Consider the following 23,771-nt stretch of genomic DNA (forward strand, 5'->3'; position numbering starts at 1 on the left):
AAAATTAAACTTTTATGATTCAGAAATAGCACACAATTTAAAGAATATTTCCAGTTTGTGCAATATTTGATAATTGAAGTAATCTTTTTACATTCACACTTTTTAAGGCACCAACTCCTAATGAGCATGTGCACAAGCTCACAGGGTATATATATATATATATATATATATATATATATATATATATATATATATATATATATATATATACACACACACATACTAGTCTGTGATTGGCTGATGTCTGTGTCACATGCTACAGGGGGGCTGGCAAAGGTGAGAAGAAAGAAATGCCAGAAAAAAAAAAAATCTACTGCTTTTATGAAATCTAGAGTCAGTGTTTTTGCATTGTCTTGTTATTATGCACTTGTTAATTATGCAATTATACTATATTAAGTGGTCCTTTAAATGGGCATGGGTGCATTTCAATTTGAAATATAAGCATTTAGCAATATATTTCAATCTGATTTTTTTCCCAAGCATGCTCTTGATGATATCGCTATATAAAGACCATAATTGATTAATTGGACAATAAATTACATCAGTTTTTTTCAACTATGGTCCTCAGTGCACACAAACAGTCCAGATTTTTATGATATCTGAGAGCACAATCAACTGATGGGTGAGAGCAGGTTAGTAACCATGGTTACTGATTATTTCACCTGCGCTCTAGCTCAGATATCATGAAAATATGGCCCGTTAGTGTGCAAGAGGACTGGATTTGTAAAAACACATACTTACTTCACATTACAAGAATATTGCCACTCAAACCACTTTCATCTACGATTCATCTTACTCTTTTTTTTTTTTTTTTTTTTTTTTTTCAAAAACCACTATGGTAATTTACTAATTCAGATATTACCTCAGCTTCTAAAATGAGCGATAGTCAGGGTTATTGCTCTCAACACTTCTGAGGTGGCGGAGAGGAAAGAAGTTATTTTTTCATAAATATGTGGCAGCAAGCTCACTTATGGGAACCTGCTCCACATAGCTAAAAAGCTGTGTATACAGCGAAATAAATCTACTCCATAATAAAGCTCTTGATAAATACTGACAGTAGTCATATCACGCACAAATTGCTGCACCCTTAGTCTACCGAAAGTTTAATGTAAAAGCTGTCATCTAAAAACATATATAAATATTGGTAGAACATTTGTAAGGTCACTTGCATAGCAAAGAACTAAAGGTGGTTGAATCATGGACAGTGAAGATTTTCAAATTCCCTGCAAAACTTTCTAATTTGAATATATATATTATATATTTATTAGAACATTATGGAGAGGCAAGGTAACCCATGGTACATATGAGCAATTGTTTTTCACTGAATAGAACTATAATAATGAGAAACTACCAATGTTGCACGTCCATCCAAACTGGTAGTATTAAATATAATCCAAATCCTGTGTCATCTATCGTGTGACCTCAAAAAATAAACCCACTTACACTGAGTGAAACATCAATTCATATGAACCAGCAGGTCTCGTTACCAGCCCTCCTAGTGACATGCAGACTGTCATTCAACATACGTTTCACCTGTAGGCTTTTTCGGAGGATCCTTTGAAGGGTTTAAACACATACCATTTGGGAGCCACAGAGAACTGCTGGTCCCAAGTAAAAACTGTTGATCCAATCAGCAAAGCTACTCATTCAATCCAGCCGACTAGTGCTGTTGATTGTGTCAGCGGCAGTTTCCACAAGGGACCAGCAGTGCTCCACAGCTCCAGTTCAATACTTGTGTTTAAAACATTCGATAGTTTTAGAGCATGTAGTTTCTCAATTAGAATTGCCCTTTAATGAAGTTGCAGAAGATGGATGTATGCTAAGAATTTCTGCAATTTGTCTACAGTTTTATTTTACAAGTAGCGTTTCTCTTCCCCCACCTAATTATAATAAACACTTCTGACCAATACTGCAGTCCCAAAGGTCTAGTATGTGTGTGCACAAGTGTGCTGAAAGGGCTGATGCTTAGCCATCAACAATTCAGTATAGGGCACGGCCAAGTGATCCGAGAGCGAACAAGCATTGGAAGTAAGGATTATACCAGTTATTCCACAAACTTCTCCTTTTTGTTCTGAATCCATTTTGCTAAATTACTTTTGATTACTTTTTTTTTTTATTATGTTTAAATTCTCTTCTGCATGACTACTAGCAAACTATTCTTTACAGGTGTGGGCCTTGTTCAAAGACCCCTTCTTCTCTGAAAGACTCAGAGTAGTGGCAGTAGATTTTCAATAAAGGTACATTTTACATCCGTAATAGTTATTTTTTTTGTAATTGTACCTCACTAGCCTGCTTTCCTTTTCGTTCAGTGCGGCATCCAATCATTGCTTAGTTCTTTTGTATCCTTTGTTGAAAATCATACTTAGGTAGGCTCAGGAGCGAGCCTCTTGTTATTGGCTTACCGATGTATTCGGCTAGCTCCCAATAGTGCATTGCTGCTTCTTTGACAAAGGATAATAAGAGAATGAAGCAAATTGATAATAGAAGTAAATTGGAAAGCGTCACTTGTGCTAAAATGGCAAATCTCTCATGGATTAGAATATCATGTTTACACTATAATGGCCCTTTACGCTTCCAAGATCTTGCACAAATCATTAGGCGCAAAAGGGATGGGGAAAAAAAAAAAAAACATCTATAAAAATATTGTTTATCTAAGCCGGTCCAACCAGTAAAATAAACAAGAAGCGAATATAGGAAAAACAGATTTAAAATTAAAATGCCACTTCAAAAGATACATCTCACTAGCTATGGCAAGTTAATGCTATATTATAGAAAGGATAAGATAACCCCAACAAACTGTTTATCGTCACATCTCCTTCCCCATTCTTAGAATCCACCAATACAATCCCTAGTACTGTTTCAAACTGCAAGCAATAATTTATATTGCAAGACTTTATGCATTAGAGCAATAATTATTTGTTACAAAGGCAATAACAATCATCTACATATACACAGACTTCACCACTCAACTTTCTCCTAATACCTAGTGTATATATAGATATAGATATATATAGATAGATAGATAGATAGATAGATAGATAGATAGATAGATAGATAGATAGATAGATAGAGAGAGATACAGCGCTATATCTACTTAGCAATTCTTCTACCCTAATGCCAGGCTTGATAAGCTTCATCAGAATTTAATCTCAGGACAAAAAGAAACTATTTAAAAAAGGCATGAAAACCCACATTTTTTATTTAATGAGTCAAACAAATAGTGCATACAATTTTAAACACCTTAACAATTTACTTCTGTTATCTAATTTGCTTTGTTCTTTTGGTATCCTTTGTTGAAAAGCATACCAAGTAAGGCATAGGAGCTGGAAGCAATCTGCTGATTGGTGGCTGCACAAATATCCCTGCTGCTATTGGCTTACTGATGTATTCAGCTAGCTCCCAGCAGTGCATTGCTGCTCTTTCAATAAAAGATAACAAGAATGAAGAAAAACCGGTAATAGAAGTAAATTGTGAAGTTGTTTAAAAATGTATGCCCTGAGTCACAAAATAACATGTTTGGGTTTCACATCCTTTTAAAATATGGCTTCACTAATCTCAAGAGCCAAAAAAAAAAAAAAAAAACAGCTACTAGATTATCCCTTCTGTCTGCCTTTATTCTGTATGCCACATTTACCCATAAACAAAACCTTTGTTGAACTCATTAACAAGTGTGCAAATGACTGATATATACGTTAAATTAATTTGTACACCCTTGTTATAAATAAAGTTACATACTCTTTGTTAGTATTTACAAGCCACACATTTTTTTTTTTATATAAAAAAAGAACAGCTGCTAGACTGACTCACACAAATGACCCTTAGGCACTCATGCCTCTTTCCTCTACAGTACACTACAGTATGGGCCATAATTGACCTAGTAGTCCCCTCACCTTTAACTATCATATAGATTATAAACATGAAAGAGTTCCCAATTACTTTAGCAGCATGTGCTAACAGAATAGCTCCATGTCTTATTTATCAAAATGAAAATGATCTAGCTTTGCTTCATTAGTCAAGACATAAAAATAAATGAGTTGAAAGGTGGTTATGGTAATCAAGATCACAACACTACCCAGGCAGTTTCATGGTAGATTAAAAAATATGCAAAAAATGTATACTGTACTGGGATTATTAAGATAAGGAGTGGAGTTGACACTATAGAAACTATTTACCAGTTACGGTTATAATAGGCAATGTATACTTAAAGGGATATTCCAGCCAAAATTGAAAACCACATGGGTGCATTTCGGTATTGAACAGAAGCAATTTTGTAATATACATGTATTAGCAAAAATGCTTCTAATAAAAGCTATAGCTGTTTCAAAAGTGTATTTAAGTATACACCGTGCACTAGCATTTTAAACACAGCACTTGCTCAGAGAGCCTAAGGTGCTTGTACCATTTGGTAATAACTCAATTTGTTAATTGCTGACATGATACAAGCCCTACTGATGATCTGAGCAGCTACATTATTTAAAATTTGAGTGCAGTGACAATATTTAGCTATGCTTCAGATGCACGTGCAGAGAAAAATGTTAACACTAAAACAGTAATAACTTTTACTAGAAGCATTTTTGCTAATACAAGTATATTCCAAATATGTTTCTATTCAAATATGTAATTAATCTATGTGCATTTAAATTTTGACTGTAATGTCCCTTTAATACACAGTAATCAATAATTGTCAATTTTGCATATATAGACAAATATTATGGTACAACAATCTAGAATATAAATTATATGCAAAATTGAATAGTAATTTGTCCCCTGCAGATGCTAGGAGTTGCTGTCATACACCCATACTGAGGGCCTTACCTGGGGATGGAGAGATCCAGGGTCTTCCATGGAAGCCAGATGATATATAGAATGCAGCAGATGGTTTGGTTGACAAGAGGCTACAGCAGGTAATAAATAACTTAGATGATAACAAGGGGGGCAAGCCTGGGACAGATTGGAGAGGGTATGAGTGGTTGCGGTATAGTGCAACCTAAAGGGGTACGAATGATGTTTCTACATAAATAGGGTAAGACAGAGCTAGACAGCTAACATGGAAAGGGGTTACTGAACAATTTACGTTACAGGAAGGTAATTACAAGACCAAAAAAATATTTAGATTTGTATTTAGCCTAAAATGGATATTCGATTACTCTGGAGTTAGTGCTAAATGTAAAGCAGGATATAAAAAAGCCAATTAAAAAGTGAATGGGTGTATATGATTGAGTGGGTGCTCTGTAGCTACAGGGATAAAATCAATTCAGGAGATGAATTAGCTTAGGCTAATAGCGAAGCTATTTTGCGTGGAGATGTTTAATTGTTGGTACAATCCCCAATGCTGTTTCCACGGGATTTTTTTTTTGTCCTGCGCCGGCTGCAGGGTCAATAACTCCGGGGAGGCCTCCGCTCTTTCCCTTCTTAGCCGCGGCCCTGAGAGAGGAAACAGGGCAAGTCAAATCGCACAATTGCACATGCGCGGATGAGCCGCCCAGGGCGTCTGCCGCTCCGCCTTTTCGCCATGTTGTGATTGGCAATACTTCCTCAACGCTGTTCTACAACGCCGCAAATACGTAGGCTGGGTGGCCACGCATCAAAAACTGTCGGCGATAGCGTACTCTGTATATTACCTTGTATCCTGGTTTTCTAAGCACATTTCTGCTAAGTATATTGTTGTCCTTTCGAGGTTCTTCTATAGCTAGTAAATTAGATCATTACTGTTAAATGTGTAAAGGCATGCTCAAAATAAAGATATGCGCTGTTTGGGGGTTCAGATGAGGGCTACCAACAATACTGCGCTGTTTGTGTTTCAGGGAACAACAAGGCGAGCCATATTTTCGGGTGTAAAATCCCTGCTACTCATAGACTTTCCCCAGTCAGCCAGCTCTGCTCACACATGGTTACATTGTACGCAATCCTCAGCCTACATATCTGTATACATTTCTGCAGGTTTTAATACGTGTAACTGTTTATTGAACAAAGAGACTTAAAGGTAAAACTCACACAGTTTTAAAGGGACAGACACAGCCTTTAAAGGGACAACTCACATTGCAATGTCTTAAAGGGACAGATCACAGTCTGCGCATACACACAACCTTGCACGTTCTCAAAATCGTAAAGCAACAGGCATAGACACAACGCACACAGCCTTAAAGGGATGCTCAGCCACATACAAAATGCACACAATTAACCACACACCCCACAAGCCTTTAAAGACAACTCACACCACACACACACATAATCTTAAAGGGACAGATCACAGTATGTGCACACACACAACCTTGCACGCTCCCAAAGTCTTAACGCGACAGGCGCACACACACACAATGCACACATCCTTTAACCCCTTGAGTGCTAATGATGGCTCTGAGCCGTCACAGAGTTTCCCACTCTGGTGCTAATGACGGCTCAAAACCGTCACTAGCGCTCTCCCACCTTGAGGGAGATCTGGGGGCTCCCACCCGCTCCTACCCCGGTGATCGGGCCTGCATAGTGATAGGCATCACCGGGACTTCACGTTATGCATGGTGACGTCACTGCACAACTTTATTTGCTTAGAAGCCTGTATCTAAGCAGCTACAGACCCCCAAGACCCACTGTTGGAAAGGTAAACGGCTAACCTTTCCAACAGTGTAAGTCTTGGGGATCTGAAATAAATAAAATAAAAAGTTACATTTAAAAAAATATATATATATAACATAAAAAAAAACTTTAAAAACCTTAGCACTCAGGTGGGAAAGTGCTTACCACTCAAAGGGTTAAAGGACCAACTCACACAACATGCAGTCTTAAAGGGACAGTAAAGTCAAAATTAAATTTTTATGATTCAGATAGGGTATACAATTTTAAACAACTTTAAAATTTACTTTGTTCTCTTGGTATTTTTATTGAAGGCTAAACCTAGGTAGGCTCATATGCTAATGTTTAAGCCCTTGAAGGCCGCCAATTATCTCAGTGAAATTTCATAATGTGTGCCATATAGATAAACATTGTGCTGAACCCCATGGAGTTATGCATGAGTCAGCACTAACTGGCTGAAATGCAAGTTTGTAAAAAGCACTGAGATAAGAAGTAGACTGTCCCTTTAAAGGAACACAAGGGAGAGGCACAACTTGATAAAGGCCTATCACGGGCCAAAACGCGTTGACCGATTGGTTGAGATTGTCCGTTTTGCCACTAACCGAATCCTAGCACTCGGATTGATCAGGAAATCCACACTTGCACTGTTTAGAAATCTCAAAGTTGCTAGTACCCTGCACATCACGTTTTCTTGTACTTTGAATTTTTTCACGATTTGGATTTTGTCATTATTTTGATATTTTTTTCACATCAATATTATTTTTTTCTACACAACCTCTTCAACACAGCACTCACAAGTGTATATATACACTTTCTTTCACTAATTTTTTGAACTTTTTGAATTATTATTTTGTCTGCATTCAACGTTTATTTTTTCTGCATTCAACGTTATTGTGTACACATCAGGATGAACTTTAAACATTAGACTATTGACTACCATCTTTCCACTCTTCCATTGGATTTATTCACCTTTAAGGATTATTTTAAATATATATTTTTTCACTTACCCACGTACCTAGGTTATCACCATTTTTCAATTTTTTCATCATTTTTCCATTTTTTCACGGATGAACTATTATTGATTTCCCTAAGGCACATTTTTTTCTACACATTTTTTCTATTGATTGCTACTCATTTTATAGCTACTTCAATACAAATAGCATAATCTGTGTTACTACTGTTACATTGTTTTTACCATTCAATCTGTTTTTACCATTCAATCTGTTTTTACCATTCAATCTGTTTTTACCATTCAATCTGTTTTTACCATTCAATCTGTTTTTACCATTCAATCTGTTTTTACCATTCAATCTGTTTTTACCATTCAATCTGTTTTTACCATTCAATCTGTTTTTACCATTCAATCTGTTTTTACCATTCAATCTGTTTTTACCATTCAATCTGTTTTTACCATTCAATCTGTTTTTACCATTCAATCTGTTTTTACCATTCAATCTGTTTTTACCATTCAATCTGTTTTTACCATTCAATCTGTTTTTACCATTCAATCTGTATTTTAGCTCTAATTTTAAGCATGGATCCATGATTATTAACTTTGTTACATTTAAGCAATAAATGATTTTTAACTTTGTATCATTAAAGTAGAACATTTTTAAATTGAATGTTAAAGTAACATTTTGCACTATTTTCTTAACCTATTATTTCCCTTGCCTCCTCTGGTAGGCGCCTGGGGAGTCCATTTTTATCTTCTACTGTCTCCCTGGTGGTTGCTAGGTACCACCTTCCCCAGGCCTATAGGGGTTTAGTTGGCGCGAGCCCACACTCCCTCTTTTTTTTCAAGAGGCACAACATAGCACAATGCACCCAGCCTTTAACTAGACAACTCACAGCACACATACTAGGACATAATTGTACAAGCGCACAAACACACAGCTCACCTCACGCTAACACAGACTTAAAGGAACAGACACAACCACACAATACACACTAAAGCACATCCAATAAAGTCTTAAAAGGAAAGCTCACACCATGCTTACACTGTTTTAAAGATACAGTCACACACACAGAGAGTGCACCATGCCTTACAGAACAGCTATCGCCATGTACACACAGTCTTTAAAAGTGCCTGCACACTCAAACAATGTCTTAAAGGACCATTAAACTTGACATTTCAACAATGTATAAAATGTTTCATTATTGCAAGTGAAACATTATTACAATATACATTCATTATTAATTTGCTGCCTTTTGCTGTAACACATCTAAAATTGTGCTTGTTTCACTTTCTCCCAGGGAGATTTGGGTTAATATATTTAGGCAATTTATGTAAGCTTTTGTTTACGTCACCCTCCCCACTAAGATTCTCCCCAGTCACATGTTTGTAAAAGGCGGACTATCAGTTTTACATCAACAATCATGATAGGAGAAGCATTCTTTGCACTAGTAACTAAATTGAATCAGTGCTAAACCACCTTAAAGGACCACTCAATGCAGTAGAATTGCATAATTAAAAAGCGCATACTAAAAAGACAATTCTTTAACACCTACTATGAATTTCAAATACACAGTAGATTTTTTTTGTGACACATTTATATTTTCTAGATTTTTTGTTGTTTTAAAAGATAGATAATCCCTTAATTACCAATTCCCCAGTTTTGCATAACCAACACAGTTATAATTATACACGTTTTACCTCTGTAATTACCTTGTATCTAAGCCTCAGCAGACTGCCCCCTTATTTCAGTTCTTTTGACAGACTTGCATTTTAGCCAATCAGAGCTGTCTCCATGGTAAATTCACGTGAATGTGCTCAATGTTATCTATATGAAACACGTGAACTAATGCCCTCTAGTGGTGAAAAACTATCAAAATGCATTTAGATTAGAGGCGGCCTTCAAGGTCTAAGAAATTAGCATATGAACCTCCTAGGTTTAGCTTTAACTAAGAATACCAAGAGAACAAAGCAAAATTGGTGATAAAAGTAAATTGGAAAGTTGTTTAAAACTACATGCCCTATTTGAAACATGAAAGTTTTTTTTGGACTTGACTGTCTTTTTAACCTAGCGCTAGGTGTATGTCTGCCTATATTGCTCCCAAAATGAATGAGGTACCTAGCTACCCCACAAAGAGTTAATAATGAGATATAATTTAGAAGTGCGCTAAAAAAGGCTGGGGCAAATTAGAGTACAATGTGTGCAAAGTTTGTGGTTATATCTTAAAACATATATTAGTACAATTTTAAGTAGAATGCTGTGACTATTACAATACTAGGTCTATTAAAACATATTTATTCTGTATCTATAAAAAGAGTAGTATTCCAAAGTGTTAAAATATATAACATGGATCCATGTGTACAATGAGCTCTAAATATAAACAACGAAACGCGTTGACAATGTATGGTAAGCCTATTTCTTGTTTGTTTTTTTTAATTCTTTTTATTGAGAGAAGACATGTGGATACATACAACCATATCAATAATACGTCACAAGTCTCAGTCTTTTTATACAAGATATATCTCAAATTAGAAGTAAGTAGTAGTTTTAGAGATCACCATCTCCATCATTCCAGTCACTTGCATCATATCAGTATTTTACATCTGTCCTAAACTTAACTCAACAGCAAACCTAACCTTTTAGCTAATCTATCTAACTAATTTAACCATTGGATTATGCGACCATATTTTCAGTTTATTGGTTGCTCCCAATTATCTCGATGATCCAGCAAAAAAGGGGGGAGAAGAAAAAAAAATGGGGGTGGAGAGGGGCCGGAAAGGCGAGGTTAATGAAACACTATATGATTCAATTCTCCCTGTAGGGAGTCTTCTAAAAATATGTTGGTGTTGCAAAGCGGTGAGAGTACCTGCCTTTGGACTTCTAACTCAAATGTTAAAATTAGCCTTCACCATTTTTGCAGGAATAAGTTCAGTCTTTTACCTACATCTACCCTAACGTCAATTTATTTAACAAATAATTGTGTTTTCAGCATATTTCCAAAATAGGCCACGGTAGGGCTCGTAGTGTCTGTCCAATGTTTAAGTATAATTTTCCTTGCCAGTAGTATGATTAGGGTCAAGTCTGAGTCAAATTGTCTGTACTGTTTGTCCCAACTCAAAATCAGTATAACCTTGGGTGTGAAATCAATCAGAATAGCTATCTTTTTATTAACCCAATAATGTAATTTACTCCAAAACTATCTAACCCAGTGCTTTCCAAACTTTGTGTTGTGACCCATTAGTGTGTCGGCAGCAGTGTGTAGGTGTTTCCCTGCTTTAGCACAAATTTTTTTGAGTTTAAAATATTTTTTACATTTTTTTTGGTTTCCGACTTTCCACCTGCTTGCTACGCATATCACATGGTTGACTCATGATTGATACCTAGTGGGTCACAGATCTTCTTAACCTATTGGCACAGCTCAATGGGAACTAAAACTATTCCCATTGGCAGCTTTGGTGGCACATTGGTTCCTGACTGCACATGTAGTCTCCTCAATCGGCTCGTGACTGCAAGTGTAGTCAGTAAGTGGGATAGCAGTGTGTTTGCAGTGTGGGCAGTAGTCAGTGCAACTCACAGAGCTCTGAGGGCAGCAGCTTAAAAGTGGGTTTTTTTTCTGCAGCTAGCTCCCAGTAGTGCATTACTACTCCTGGTCTTGATATATGGATAGGAAGCGGAAGCTTAAAAATGCTTGATGATGAAATGCGAATGTCTTTATCTAATATTCCACCAAATATTCAGAAACTGTGTTCATCCCATTGTCAGAGTATATGAATATTATGATGAATATTACATATGTGTACATATATATATATATATGTATATATGTATATTTTATACACTGTATATGTTAGATGAGAACTCAGGATTAATTAAACATGAGTTTGTTGAACACAGCTTCTAATACACGTCTATCAGGATTGACGATCAGTAGAGCCTTTTTGAAACACAAACATTTCTTTTCTAAAGGAAATAGCTCAGTGACCCTATTCATTTGACTATATATGCAGATTTTTATAACCTCAGAACATTTGGTGAGGTGAGAAAAGAATGTGTTCAAGGACCCCTTTGGAATTTGACACGTGTGATACAACAGTTCTATCTCACTGAATCTCTATTTGAAGACTTACTGCAAAAACCCCTCTTGGGGGAAGGTGACACAAATAAAATCAAATACTCATCTGCACTGCTGGCTAAACAGGAAATATGCTGTTTTAAAGACTCTTACAACTCCTCATGGATTGACCCCATGTGGTGAGTATGAGACAAAAAGTCTGGCAACTGAAGTTACTGAAAAGTTAGAATGTTAGGATAATACAGTGAAGACAAATGACTTACAGTATGATTCATGATATATATATATTAAAATTAAGCACATTGTATTAGGTGGATGATTGCTGCAGGGGATATTTATATAGGAAATAAATTCAGATATACATAGAAATGATATATATGTTTTGAAAACACAAAAGATCTTACTTAGCCTCTGTGTGTTTAAAAACATGAATAGATGTTTATGGACCTGAAGAGAAGTGATTATTAACATTTATTTTCTTATTTTAGATCTACATAGACAGGATTCACTTGGAATACAATACAATACTGGATTAAAAATAAGCTATTATTCACATATAAATGCCAGGATACCGATAAAATTGTAATGCATTTTAAGCTAATAATTAGCAGTATTAAATTGCCTTGATATAATAAAATGTTAATAATATAACATATTTGGTATCAGAATAATCAGAAAAAATAACCTAATATTAACCATCTGTAATTGGGGTTATATATGATTAATGCAGAGAGTGTAATCTGATTAAATAACCATTTTATAAAAAAAAAAATTAACTTGCTTAAAAATGTCAGAAATGCTGTATTGTATTGCTATGTTGTACTGTATGCTGCCACCTGGTGTTATGTTGCGAGAACTACAGCCAGAAGGTTCTTTCTGGCTGTTAAAAATGAAATTTCCAAGGGCCAATCCGATTTAGACTTCCCAGATAACCAATGGGAAGGTCAGCTCCCGTAGTGCCACCCACATGATGTCATCAATGATTATATAATGGGAGTGTTGAATGCACAAGAGAGAGTTGTCTGTAACTTGTTGAAAATTAGTGATCTGATTTTGGCTGCGATATACCTAAAAAAAAAAAAGTTCACTTCAGCAAGGAGCTTAAAACTTATCCTTGATTTGTGCAAAAACCTTCTTTCAAATGAGATGACCTAAAGACCGCTACAAATTGGATCCGTTGCAAAACATTGGGAACCGGATTGCTGTTTATTTGGGTGATGTATACAAGGGTTTTGTAAGATAAGTTATATGCATAGTCAATTTGTATTTAATAGATTTAAAGAAATAGTGTGTTTTAATTAGCATTTCACAGCCTATATATATATTGTTTAAATCTGCGTCTGATTGACCAAGTAACTCATCTATGCAAGTTCTGATATTGTCAGTTAATTTTGTATTAGGATAAATTGCAGTTAAATAGCAGAATATATATTATCCTATTGTTTTATAAACACTGTTTAGAATTGTATTGCTTGGATGTTAAAGGTTTTTAGTCCCATTGTGTTAAATAAATAAAAGGCTGAATTGTGAAGGTATATTTTTCTGGGTTTTGTAAGAAGGATAGCATATCTTAAGAGTTGGTTTTAACGCATATAAACTTTTATTTAGTTTCCTTTTACTGCAAATATAGTTCAATAGGTTTATGGATATTAACTAAATAAAAGAATTCAGATATTTATATTAATTGTATGGTCTAGTAGGTGCATGGTTGATAAGGGTTTCTATTTCTTTGTATTGTGTTTATAACCCTGCCATAAACTTATATATATTATTTGGATAGCACTACTAAGATTTTCATAAATATACTGACATAATAATTGGAGGCATTGCATGAGATTTAATAATATCCATCATAATTGATATAATATATTTGTAAGTAAATAGAAATTATTATAAAAGAGAAAAAGAAAAAAATTCATATTTCGAAGATATAATTTTTTTTGAAAAGTTGAAATATTAATTTTCATATTTCGAGATTGACATTAATATCTTGAAATATTATTAAAGATTAATTTTGAAAAATTAATAAAAATATTATTTTTTCATATTTCAAAATTAATCAAAAATATAAATTTTTCATATTTTCAAAGTTAATCAAAAATATTAATTTTTCATATTTCGGAATATTAATTTTTCATATTTCAAAATTAATAATATATTTTTTTTTTTTTGAAATATAAAATTTTTTCTCTCTTTTTATTGGCAAAAATTGTATTAGCATTTTAGTTAAATAAATACTAAACCAATATAATAATGTCTGTAGCCAGAAGTGACTCATTTAATTCTATACATAGCAATGAAATTGGTCCCATAACCATACCTATTACTAAAGGTCAGGTCCTTAAGAAAGATATCTTAAGTTACATTAAAGGGAAGTTAAATATTGCTGGTGAATTAAATGATTTTGTGGATATGCTTGAAACTAGGGCTAAAAATATTACCGTTAATAATAATATGTGGAATGAAGAGAATGAATTCTTCCAGGAATTATTAATGATTAATCAATGCGAAGCTCCCAAAAAGCGAGACGAACTAATACTAAAATCCTGGCCCCTTTTAATATGCATAATTGACGAAATGTCGTTTTGTGTCACAGACAAACGATTGCAAATACAGGAGCTAGAAAATAGTATTCGTTCCTCGCGCAGACGCGAAGAGGGTTTAAAAATAGCCAAAAATAAAATGGATGAATTTGCCCAAAACCTAGCCACCTTAGATAAGCACAATATGGACTTAATCGCGCAGATACAAGATTTAAATAAACAGCTTGCGCAAAGCCAGAGAGAATTAAGCGATTTAAAAAGGTCATATCGCCATAATGAAAACCCCTATATTAGCAGTGAGAATAATACAGATAATGCTAACTCCTTTAGCGAACGCGTAAGGGACGAGGTACGAAAATATATAGAACAACATAGACAAATGACCCCTAACGGGTCAGAAGTAGATTTCCCAAATAGACAATCCCCTCAGGATGTAAATCCAGAGGACAGCTGTAGCGCAGCTGATGCGGGGGAGGGAAACTCTAACAGAGAGTCCCAAAATAAGTCTGATAAAGTCTATGATTCCCATAAAATAATCACCTTCGTACAACGCGCAGTACCTATATTCTCCAATAAGGGAACAACATCTGTAATTGATCATTTACAGGCTTTTGAAAATGCGTTAGCTATAATGAATGTTACAAGTGAGAAATTGAAAATTGAATTTCTGCCTTGGGTATTTGACAGTAAGCATCACAAATTCTTTGCCTCACTAAAGGATATGAATATTCATTCCTGGAATGGGGTAAAACGACAATGCAGAAAAGAATTCGGGCAATATCGCACTAAAACTGCCGCGAAGATAGCGGTATATGGTTTAAAGTGTCGTGCGAATCAGAGTCCAATCGAATTCCTTTCTGTATTGAAAAATGCGTACAGTATGGCTGAAGATAATCCCAAATTTGACGGCTCAGAATTTGTAAATTTATTTTTTGAAGCACTGCCTACACCCATCAAAATTAACTTAGCTAGAGATTTTGATGAGGACTGCTCATTGGAATGGCTGATCAAAGAGAGTACAAAATTATACTCTATTCAGCAATCCAGTGAACAGGGGGTTAAAAAGGAGTCAAAACCCAAAATTGTGGCAGAAACTAGGGTGTCACCTAGCCCCCTCAATTTGGAGTCTAACAAGAGGACTTATGCAGAGGTGGCCAGTCAAAACAGGCCATCTCCACAGAGGTTTAATTCTGCCCCTCCCCCTACACAGGTTGAGGCGCAGGGAGACTATAACCAAAGTGGGGGACATAATCAGGTGAATAATTACTCACAAAAAGAATACTCACCAAATAATTGGTATCCGCGCAAGGGTAGATACAATAAACGGCGAAGATATTCTCAGGGTAACCAGACACCCCAAGTATATAATGCTCCCCAAAATATTAATACTGAACAAGCTGAACCCCAGGGGCAACCACGCCAGAATAGAAATAGTGGCCCTGATTCTGAGGGAACGCAATGGTCCAGGAATCAGTACAATGGGGCACCAAGAGATAGGCCCAGGGGTAGAGGTAACTTGTACAATCAGGTAGATATGCTGTTTACCCAATTAAATCGGTTGAGCGAACAAATCGCTAATATGAGTCAAAAATCTACGGCTCAGCAACCGAACAATACTTTTTTAGGGGTACAGCCAGTGGTCAGCAGTGGACCACAGGCACAGTCATAAATACTGCAGTATCACCTGAAGGGGAGGGTAGAGATATACAAAATGTAGTAATAAATATCAATGATACTAATCATGTTATCTCCCCACAGACCGGAAACGGACAAATTAGCTGTGACAATGAGCGACATCAGCCGGAAAAAGTTAACAAATCTCTTCCTTTGCAGCTCTCTCTTAACCTTGCTTCCACAGATGCAGTACAAAAGAATCCAGCCGACCCTGTCATAGAGGAAACAGGTAGGTATGAAGCTTCTTCTGCATCGGAAAGCATGGCAAACTCAGGTAATACGTGGCGAAGCCCACAAATGTATGAGAATGCAAATTTTATGTGTGAAATGATAGAAACTGCAGGAAGATATTATGTACTAGTTGAGCTGCAAGATTCAGTCTCCAACCCTATCAGGGGATTAATTGACACTGGGTCACAGGCAACTATCTTATCCCACAGATACTACACACAGCTAAATGAGCTAACACCCCACAAACCTAAAATAAAAGAATTTGACGGTTCTCTAATAGGTGTTGGGGGTGACTCCCTAAAAGTTTACGGTACTGCCTGGTTAAAATTTAAATTGGGGAACAGGGTCATAAGACACCCTGTCATTATAGTGGATCTGCCAACTGATCGTTTAATTATTGGTAGTGATCTCCTGAAACGATTAAGCACCATAATTGATTGCATAAATAATGTAATTTGGTCGCAAGTTAAACGGCCTATCAATTATGAAAAATCTGGTATATCTCACGCCCGACATAGCTGTCACGTGGTGGAAGAGAAACCAGATGCTGTGGAGATTCATTTCAGGAATAACTCTGCACCTGAAATCACTATTCTACAAATAGACGATCAGACTCCTTTTAGTGGCTCTGATGGTAATACTTTTAAAATTTCGCCTGGAAAGATAGCGAATATTTCCCTAGATGGCGATGTATTAACCATATCACTCCACAAGGGGGATCATAAAATCCCTAAGGGGGGAGGCCACACTCAATACCTCACAGGGATTGAGAGAGTTAAAGAGGATCTATTTATCCCTATACAAGTACATGACCTTGGTAAAACCAAGTATGCTAAAATAAACTTAAAACAGGAAGCTAGCTATATAAGCGAAGGTTTATTAGCGCAAATAGCTGAACCTAAAGTGATTAAATATCTTTCTCCCCAAGACCACTGTGTCAACGGCCTGGATGACAGGTCTGAAAGCTATAACATCACAGCTAAGTGCTTATTATCTATCTCTATTGGTAATAAGTCAGTGAAGCACCTGTTTTTAGTTTTAAATACTCCCCATAATCAAATATACATTGGCAATGATATCTTACATAGATATGCCATACAAATAGATTTGATTAACTCTTGCCTTTGGAGCAGGTTAAAGGGGGACCCTGAAGTATTTGAGGATGAAAATGCAGCCCTGAAATCAAACCAGCAATTGCCATATGCTGTGAATATGCAGGTATCTAGCGATGTTATAATTCCTGCTGGGGCTGATAAATTTCTTTTACCCTTACAGGTAAAGAGAGGTCAGAAATTAAAAACTTCTGAAACACTGATTTGCCTCTCTCATAGAATACAAAATCTGGGTGTCTCAGTAACCTACACTCCTATGGTGAATATTGGAACTGTTCCAATAAATATTATTGTGCATAACATGACCCCACAGGATATAACATTATCCAAGGGAACTACCATAGGATATGCACTGGAATCAAGTTATTACACTTTTGGATTCCAGAATAATGTAATTGGGCTAATACCTGAAGGATACCTAACTGAAGAACAATTAATAGAACAATCCTTTGCATCCATGCCAGAGGGTCTATTTAATGTTCAATCTATTTATCCCTTCAGCTCAGAGGAAGGCATCTGTAAAATTGAAGAAGCCTCTCTAGTGTTTGATCAGCCAATCAAACAGCAAGATTACCCCAATACCCAGAATCATGGGAGCAATGTAAATTATAATCAATGGGATCTCACCTCTAGACTGGAAGAAGCCTATGAAATAGGACAGCCTGAAATCTTTCCAGGATTTCAGCAAATAGTCGAAGAGCAAATATCCTTAGCTAATGGCTGTTCCAGCAATGATGAACGCCAACAGCTGCGAGAACTACTGATGGAGTACAAGGATATTTTTGCTAAGGATTCTTATGACTGTGGTACTACAGACTTGCACATTGCAAGAATACAAACAGATCCCGATGCACCACCTGTATTTGTCAAACAATACAGACTTCCCTTAGCCTCATATGATTCTCTTGCAGAGATCATAAGGAATTTGGAAGAAAGAGGTATTATCAGACAGGTGCACAGCTCTTATAATAATCCTATTCTAGGTGTCCTTAAGCCCAATGGACAATGGCGTTTGTGTGCTGACTTAAGACAGCTAAACAAACGAGTATACATGTCTGGCTGGCCTGTACCATACATTGACCAGTGCCTAGCACAAATGCAGGGATCCAAAATATTCACTGCCATTGATTGTGCACAGGGATATTGGACCATAAAGGTACATGAAGAGGACCAATATAAGCTAGCATTCTCCTTCCAAAAGGTTCAGTATGCATTCCAGAGACTTCCATTTGGATACATAAATTCTGGACATGAATTTGCTGTATTCATGCATAAGGCTATGCCTGACGCACTGGAAAGGGGGACCTTATCTTATGTTGATGATGTTTTAATCAAAAGCACAGACTTTGAAAAACACATCGCAGAGCTTAAACACGTCCTCAGCCAACTTAAAAGGGCAGGTGTCAAATTATCCCTGCAAAAAGCTCAATGGTGCCGCACTCGTGTAAACTTCTTGGGACATGAAGTTACCTCTGACGGATTAAATCCCCAGAAGAAAAAGGTGGAAGCGATAGTGAATTCTAAAAACCCAACTAACTTAAAGGAATTGAGATCATTCCTGGGTATGACGAATTATTCTCGCAAATTCATTGATAATTATGCGGAATTAGCTAAACCACTACTACTTCTTCTAAAGAAAGATGTGAAATGGCACTGGAGTGAGTCTCAAGAGACAGCCATCAGAGAGCTGAAGAGAAAACTCACTCAAGCACCTTGCTTAGCGTACCCTGAAGGTGGTAAACCTTTCTTCTTAGAGACAGGTTACACAGATATAAGCATGAGTGCTGTACTATACCAAAAGCATGATAATTTGAACAAAGCCATTGCTTATGCGAGCAAAAATCTATCCCCAGTAGAAATAAAGTTTAACGATTGCGAAAAAGCCCTCTTATCTACTGTATGGGCTCTACAAAATTTCCGCAGCTATATACAGGGCGAGAAAATTATTGTAGAAACGGCCCACCAGCCTTTGCTATATTTGCAAAGTGAGAGAATAAGAGATGGGAATTTGTCTAATAGCCGCATAACAGCGTGGACTCTTTCCTTACAAGGCTGGCCCTTAGAAATTCGCTACAAGCAGAATAAAAAGAATCCAGTCGCACAAGGGCTTGCTGAGCTCCACGACTGTACTGCTAGAGATCCTGGGGAAAAATTATCAGAAGATGATTTTCTGGAAGAACAATTGCTTTCCCCATATAAAATGTACAATGAAGACCATTGTCAAACATTACCTTGGGTATATGTTGATGGTTGTTCTTACCATGCCACTATTGATAATGAGCGCAGACTAGTCGCTGGCATTGGTATAACTGGGGCAAATGGATTCTCAAATATATCTGTAGGTTTCAACATTGGACCAAGATCCAGTCAAGTTGCAGAACTAACTGCTGTTTTCAAAACCATTGAAATGGCTATTGAACATGGTATTCATGAATTTGTGATCATAACTGACTCAAATTATGTGCGTGACAGTTTTGTTGAATACCTGCCAACTTGGAAAAGAAATGGCATGCAGAAAAGCAATAACAAACCAGTCAAGCATGGCAAATTGTTCTGCGAGATTGATAATCTGGTAGTATCCAATGATTTAACCATACACTGGAAAAAGACCAAGGGTCATTCCAGAGTTTTAGGTCCTGATAAGGAAGGCAATGACCTTGCGGACTCATTAGCCAAACAAGGAGCCATAACTGGAGAACTCCTTAATATTGAACACTTAATGGGTGCAATTCAGGTAGAAGCCATTACCAGAAACCAGGCAAAACAACAGAGTGAGCCTAACTTGGTACAATGGAGTCAGGATTCTCCTAGTGAGGACCTGATCACTAGTCAAAAAGAAGACCCCATTGTAGGCATCTTCTATAAACACATAGAAGATCCTGAAAGCAACCCCATCTCAAAAGATGATTGTATTGGCAAAGAAGATCTGAGAATCTTAATAAAATCTAAATCACAATTCAAATTACAGGATGGTTTGTTAATTAGAACCTCCAAAACTGGCATCCAACAGTGGGTAGTACCCACCAAGTTCAGAGGTCTAATGCTTCAACATGCCCATGATGCTCCCACATCTGGTCATCGCGGTGCCAAACTCACGTACGAAATATTGCGTGACTATGCTTTTTGGCCACACATGTTGAAAGACGTTCAAACCTACTGTCAAGGGTGTTTAATCTGCCCACAGTTCCAACCCACTGCACCAATGCATAGAGCGCCATTGCAGAAAAGGGGGATGGTAATGCCATGGTCAGATATACAAATTGATTTTATTGGCCCAGTAACAAGATCATCAAGAGGTAACAAATACATGTTAACCGTGACATGCCTGTTCACTAAATGGGTAGAGTGCATTAGTGCACCTAACAATAGTGCTGAAACATGTGCAGCATTGCTCATCAACCATGTATTTTCCAGATTTGGTCTGCCCCAAAGAATCGAGTCAGATCGGGGGACCCACTTCACTAGCGAAGTGATGACAAAAATGTGGAAAATACTAGGGGTTAAAAGAAAGCTCCATATTGCTTATAGAGCTGCCTCAAGTGGTGGTGTAGAGCGTTACAACCAATCCATTGTTAAAATCCTCAAAAAGTTTGTGAGTGAAACAGGTAAAGACTGGGATATAAAACTACCTCTAGTCTTAATGGCATTAAGAGCAACTCCAAGTAGTGCTACCAAGATGTCACCTTTTGAGCTGATGACTGGTAGAAGAATGGTTCTACCTCAGCATCTGCTGTACCGTACATCAGACCAAAATTTGATAAACGCTGCCAATACACATCAATATGTGGAAAACCTAAGGAGACACCTGCAACATGCCTTTGCATTTGCTCAAAGGAATTTAGAAAGAGCCGCAACTGCCACTAAAACCTATTATGATCTCAAAACATCCAAAAAGGAATATGAAATAAATGATAAAGTTTATCTTTATAACTTTGGAAGAGATCAGGTTAGGGAGAAGAAATTTCTTCCCTCATGGAAAGGTCCTTTTGTCATTACTGACAAAATATCTCCAGTGGCCTATAAAATACGGATCCCCAAAAATGAAGGTTTCATAGATAAATGGGTACATATAAATCAACTGCGGGCATGTCATCCCAGGTCCCAACTACAAGTCATAGAGGGAGAATGAAGTGTCATATCCCCAAATGCACTAAAGACATACTGTAATTTAAAGATGCCTAACTGATAAACATGAAAGCTCAAAATAACAAACTTTCTTCATAAGAGACTGTCTATGAGGTATACGGTTGATCCTCATCAAATACCACTGACTTTAAGCCAATTCAAATACATGTGTCCTACATCTATTTGAAGTTGGAAGGGGGATTTATGTCAGAGTATATGAATATTATGATGAATATTACATATGTGTACATATATATATATATATGTATATATGTATATTTTATACACTGTATATGTTAGATGAGAACTCAGGATTAATTAAACATGAGTTTGTTGAACACAGCTTCTAATACACGTCTATCAGGATTGACGATCAGTAGAGCCTTTTTGAAACACAAACATTTCTTTTCTAAAGGAAATAGCTCAGTGACCCTATTCATTTGACTATATATGCAGATTTTTATAACCTCAGAACATTTGGTGAGGTGAGAAAAGAATGTGTTCAAGGACCCCTTTGGAATTTGACACGTGTGATACAACAGTTCTATCTCACTGAATCTCTATTTGAAGACTTACTGCAAAAACCCCTCTTGGGGGAAGGTGACACAAATAAAATCAAATACTCATCTGCACTGCTGGCTAAACAGGAAATATGCTGTTTTAAAGACTCTTACAACTCCTCATGGATTGACCCCATGTGGTGAGTATGAGACAAAAAGTCTGGCAACTGAAGTTACTGAAAAGTTAGAATGTTAGGATAATACAGTGAAGACAAATGACTTACAGTATGATTCATGATATATATATATTAAAATTAAGCACATTGTATTAGGTGGATGATTGCTGCAGGGGATATTTATATAGGAAATAAATTCAGATATACATAGAAATGATATATATGTTTTGAAAACACAAAAGATCTTACTTAGCCTCTGTGTGTTTAAAAACATGAATAGATGTTTATGGACCTGAAGAGAAGTGATTATTAACATTTATTTTCTTATTTTAGATCTACATAGACAGGATTCACTTGGAATACAATACAATACTGGATTAAAAATAAGCTATTATTCACATATAAATGCCAGGATACCGATAAAATTGTAATGCATTTTAAGCTAATAATTAGCAGTATTAAATTGCCTTGATATAATAAAATGTTAATAATATAACATATTTGGTATCAGAATAATCAGAAAAAATAACCTAATATTAACCATCTGTAATTGGGGTTATATATGATTAATGCAGAGAGTGTAATCTGATTAAATAACCATTTTATAAAAAAAAAATTAACTTGCTTAAAAATGTCAGAAATGCTGTATTGTATTGCTATGTTGTACTGTATGCTGCCACCTGGTGTTATGTTGCGAGAACTACAGCCAGAAGGTTCTTTCTGGCTGTTAAAAATGAAATTTCCAAGGGCCAATCCGATTTAGACTTCCCAGATAACCAATGGGAAGGTCAGCTCCCGTAGTGCCACCCACATGATGTCATCAATGATTATATAATGGGAGTGTTGAATGCACAAGAGAGAGTTGTCTGTAACTTGTTGAAAATTAGTGATCTGATTTTGGCTGCGATATACCTAAAAAAAAAAAAAGTTCACTTCAGCAAGGAGCTTAAAACTTATCCTTGATTTGTGCAAAAACCTTCTTTCAAATGAGATGACCTAAAGACCGCTACAAATTGGATCCGTTGCAAAACATTGGGAACCGGATTGCTGTTTATTTGGGTGATGTATACAAGGGTTTTGTAAGATAAGTTATATGCATAGTCAATTTGTATTTAATAGATTTAAAGAAATAGTGTGTTTTAATTAGCATTTCACAGCCTATATATATATTGTTTAAATCTGCGTCTGATTGACCAAGTAACTCATCTATGCAAGTTCTGATATTGTCAGTTAATTTTGTATTAGGATAAATTGCAGTTAAATAGCAGAATATATATTATCCTATTGTTTTATAAACACTGTTTAGAATTGTATTGCTTGGATGTTAAAGGTTTTTAGTCCCATTGTGTTAAATAAATAAAAGGCTGAATTGTGAAGGTATATTTTTCTGGGTTTTGTAAGAAGGATAGCATATCTTAAGAGTTGGTTTTAACGCATATAAACTTTTATTTAGTTTCCTTTTACTGCAAATATAGTTCAATATGTTTATGGATATTAACTAAATAAAAGAATTCAGATATTTATATTAATTGTATGGTCTAGTAGGTGCATGGTTGATAAGGGTTTCTATTTCTTTGTATTGTGTTTATAACCCTGCCATAAACTTATATATATTATTTGGATAGCACTACTAAGATTTTCATAAATATACTGACACCATCAACCTCATACAGCCCATTAAAATAGTGAGTAGTTTTTGGTGGTATTAAACTTTTTTTTTTATTCTTGCACATACTTACTGTTACTTGTAAATACATTTTGTTATTATATAATTTATGTATGTGTCTGTATCTCTTAAAACAAGTTAGTTTAACC

General features: G+C 36.0%; 1 protein-coding gene and 2 long non-coding RNA genes across 3 annotated transcripts in view; 2 read left to right on the forward strand and 1 right to left on the reverse strand.

The window, feature by feature from the left end:
* CSK (C-terminal Src kinase) overlaps window positions 1–5,451 on the reverse strand; it is a 269,835-nt gene extending 264,384 nt beyond the window's left edge. The window contains exon 1 of the mRNA XM_053717362.1: window positions 4,816–5,451. The gene's annotated coding sequence lies outside the window, so the exon portion shown is untranslated. The remainder of the gene's footprint in view (window positions 1–4,815) is intronic.
* A 5,834-nt stretch (window positions 5,452–11,285) lies between these two features.
* Window positions 11,286–13,130, forward strand: LOC128665139 (uncharacterized). The gene is made up of 2 exons (XR_008403002.1): window positions 11,286–11,774; window positions 12,084–13,130. It is a non-coding gene; the product is annotated as an uncharacterized LOC128665139 (long non-coding RNA).
* An 8,124-nt stretch (window positions 13,131–21,254) lies between these two features.
* Window positions 21,255–23,336, forward strand: LOC128665140 (uncharacterized). The gene is made up of 2 exons (XR_008403003.1): window positions 21,255–21,980; window positions 22,290–23,336. It is a non-coding gene; the product is annotated as an uncharacterized LOC128665140 (long non-coding RNA).
* Window positions 23,337–23,771: the final 435 nt, after the last annotated feature.

The sequence above is a fragment of the Bombina bombina genome, chromosome 6 (assembly GCF_027579735.1).
Source record: "Bombina bombina isolate aBomBom1 chromosome 6, aBomBom1.pri, whole genome shotgun sequence".
Classification (NCBI taxonomy): Eukaryota; Metazoa; Chordata; class Amphibia; order Anura; family Bombinatoridae; genus Bombina; species Bombina bombina.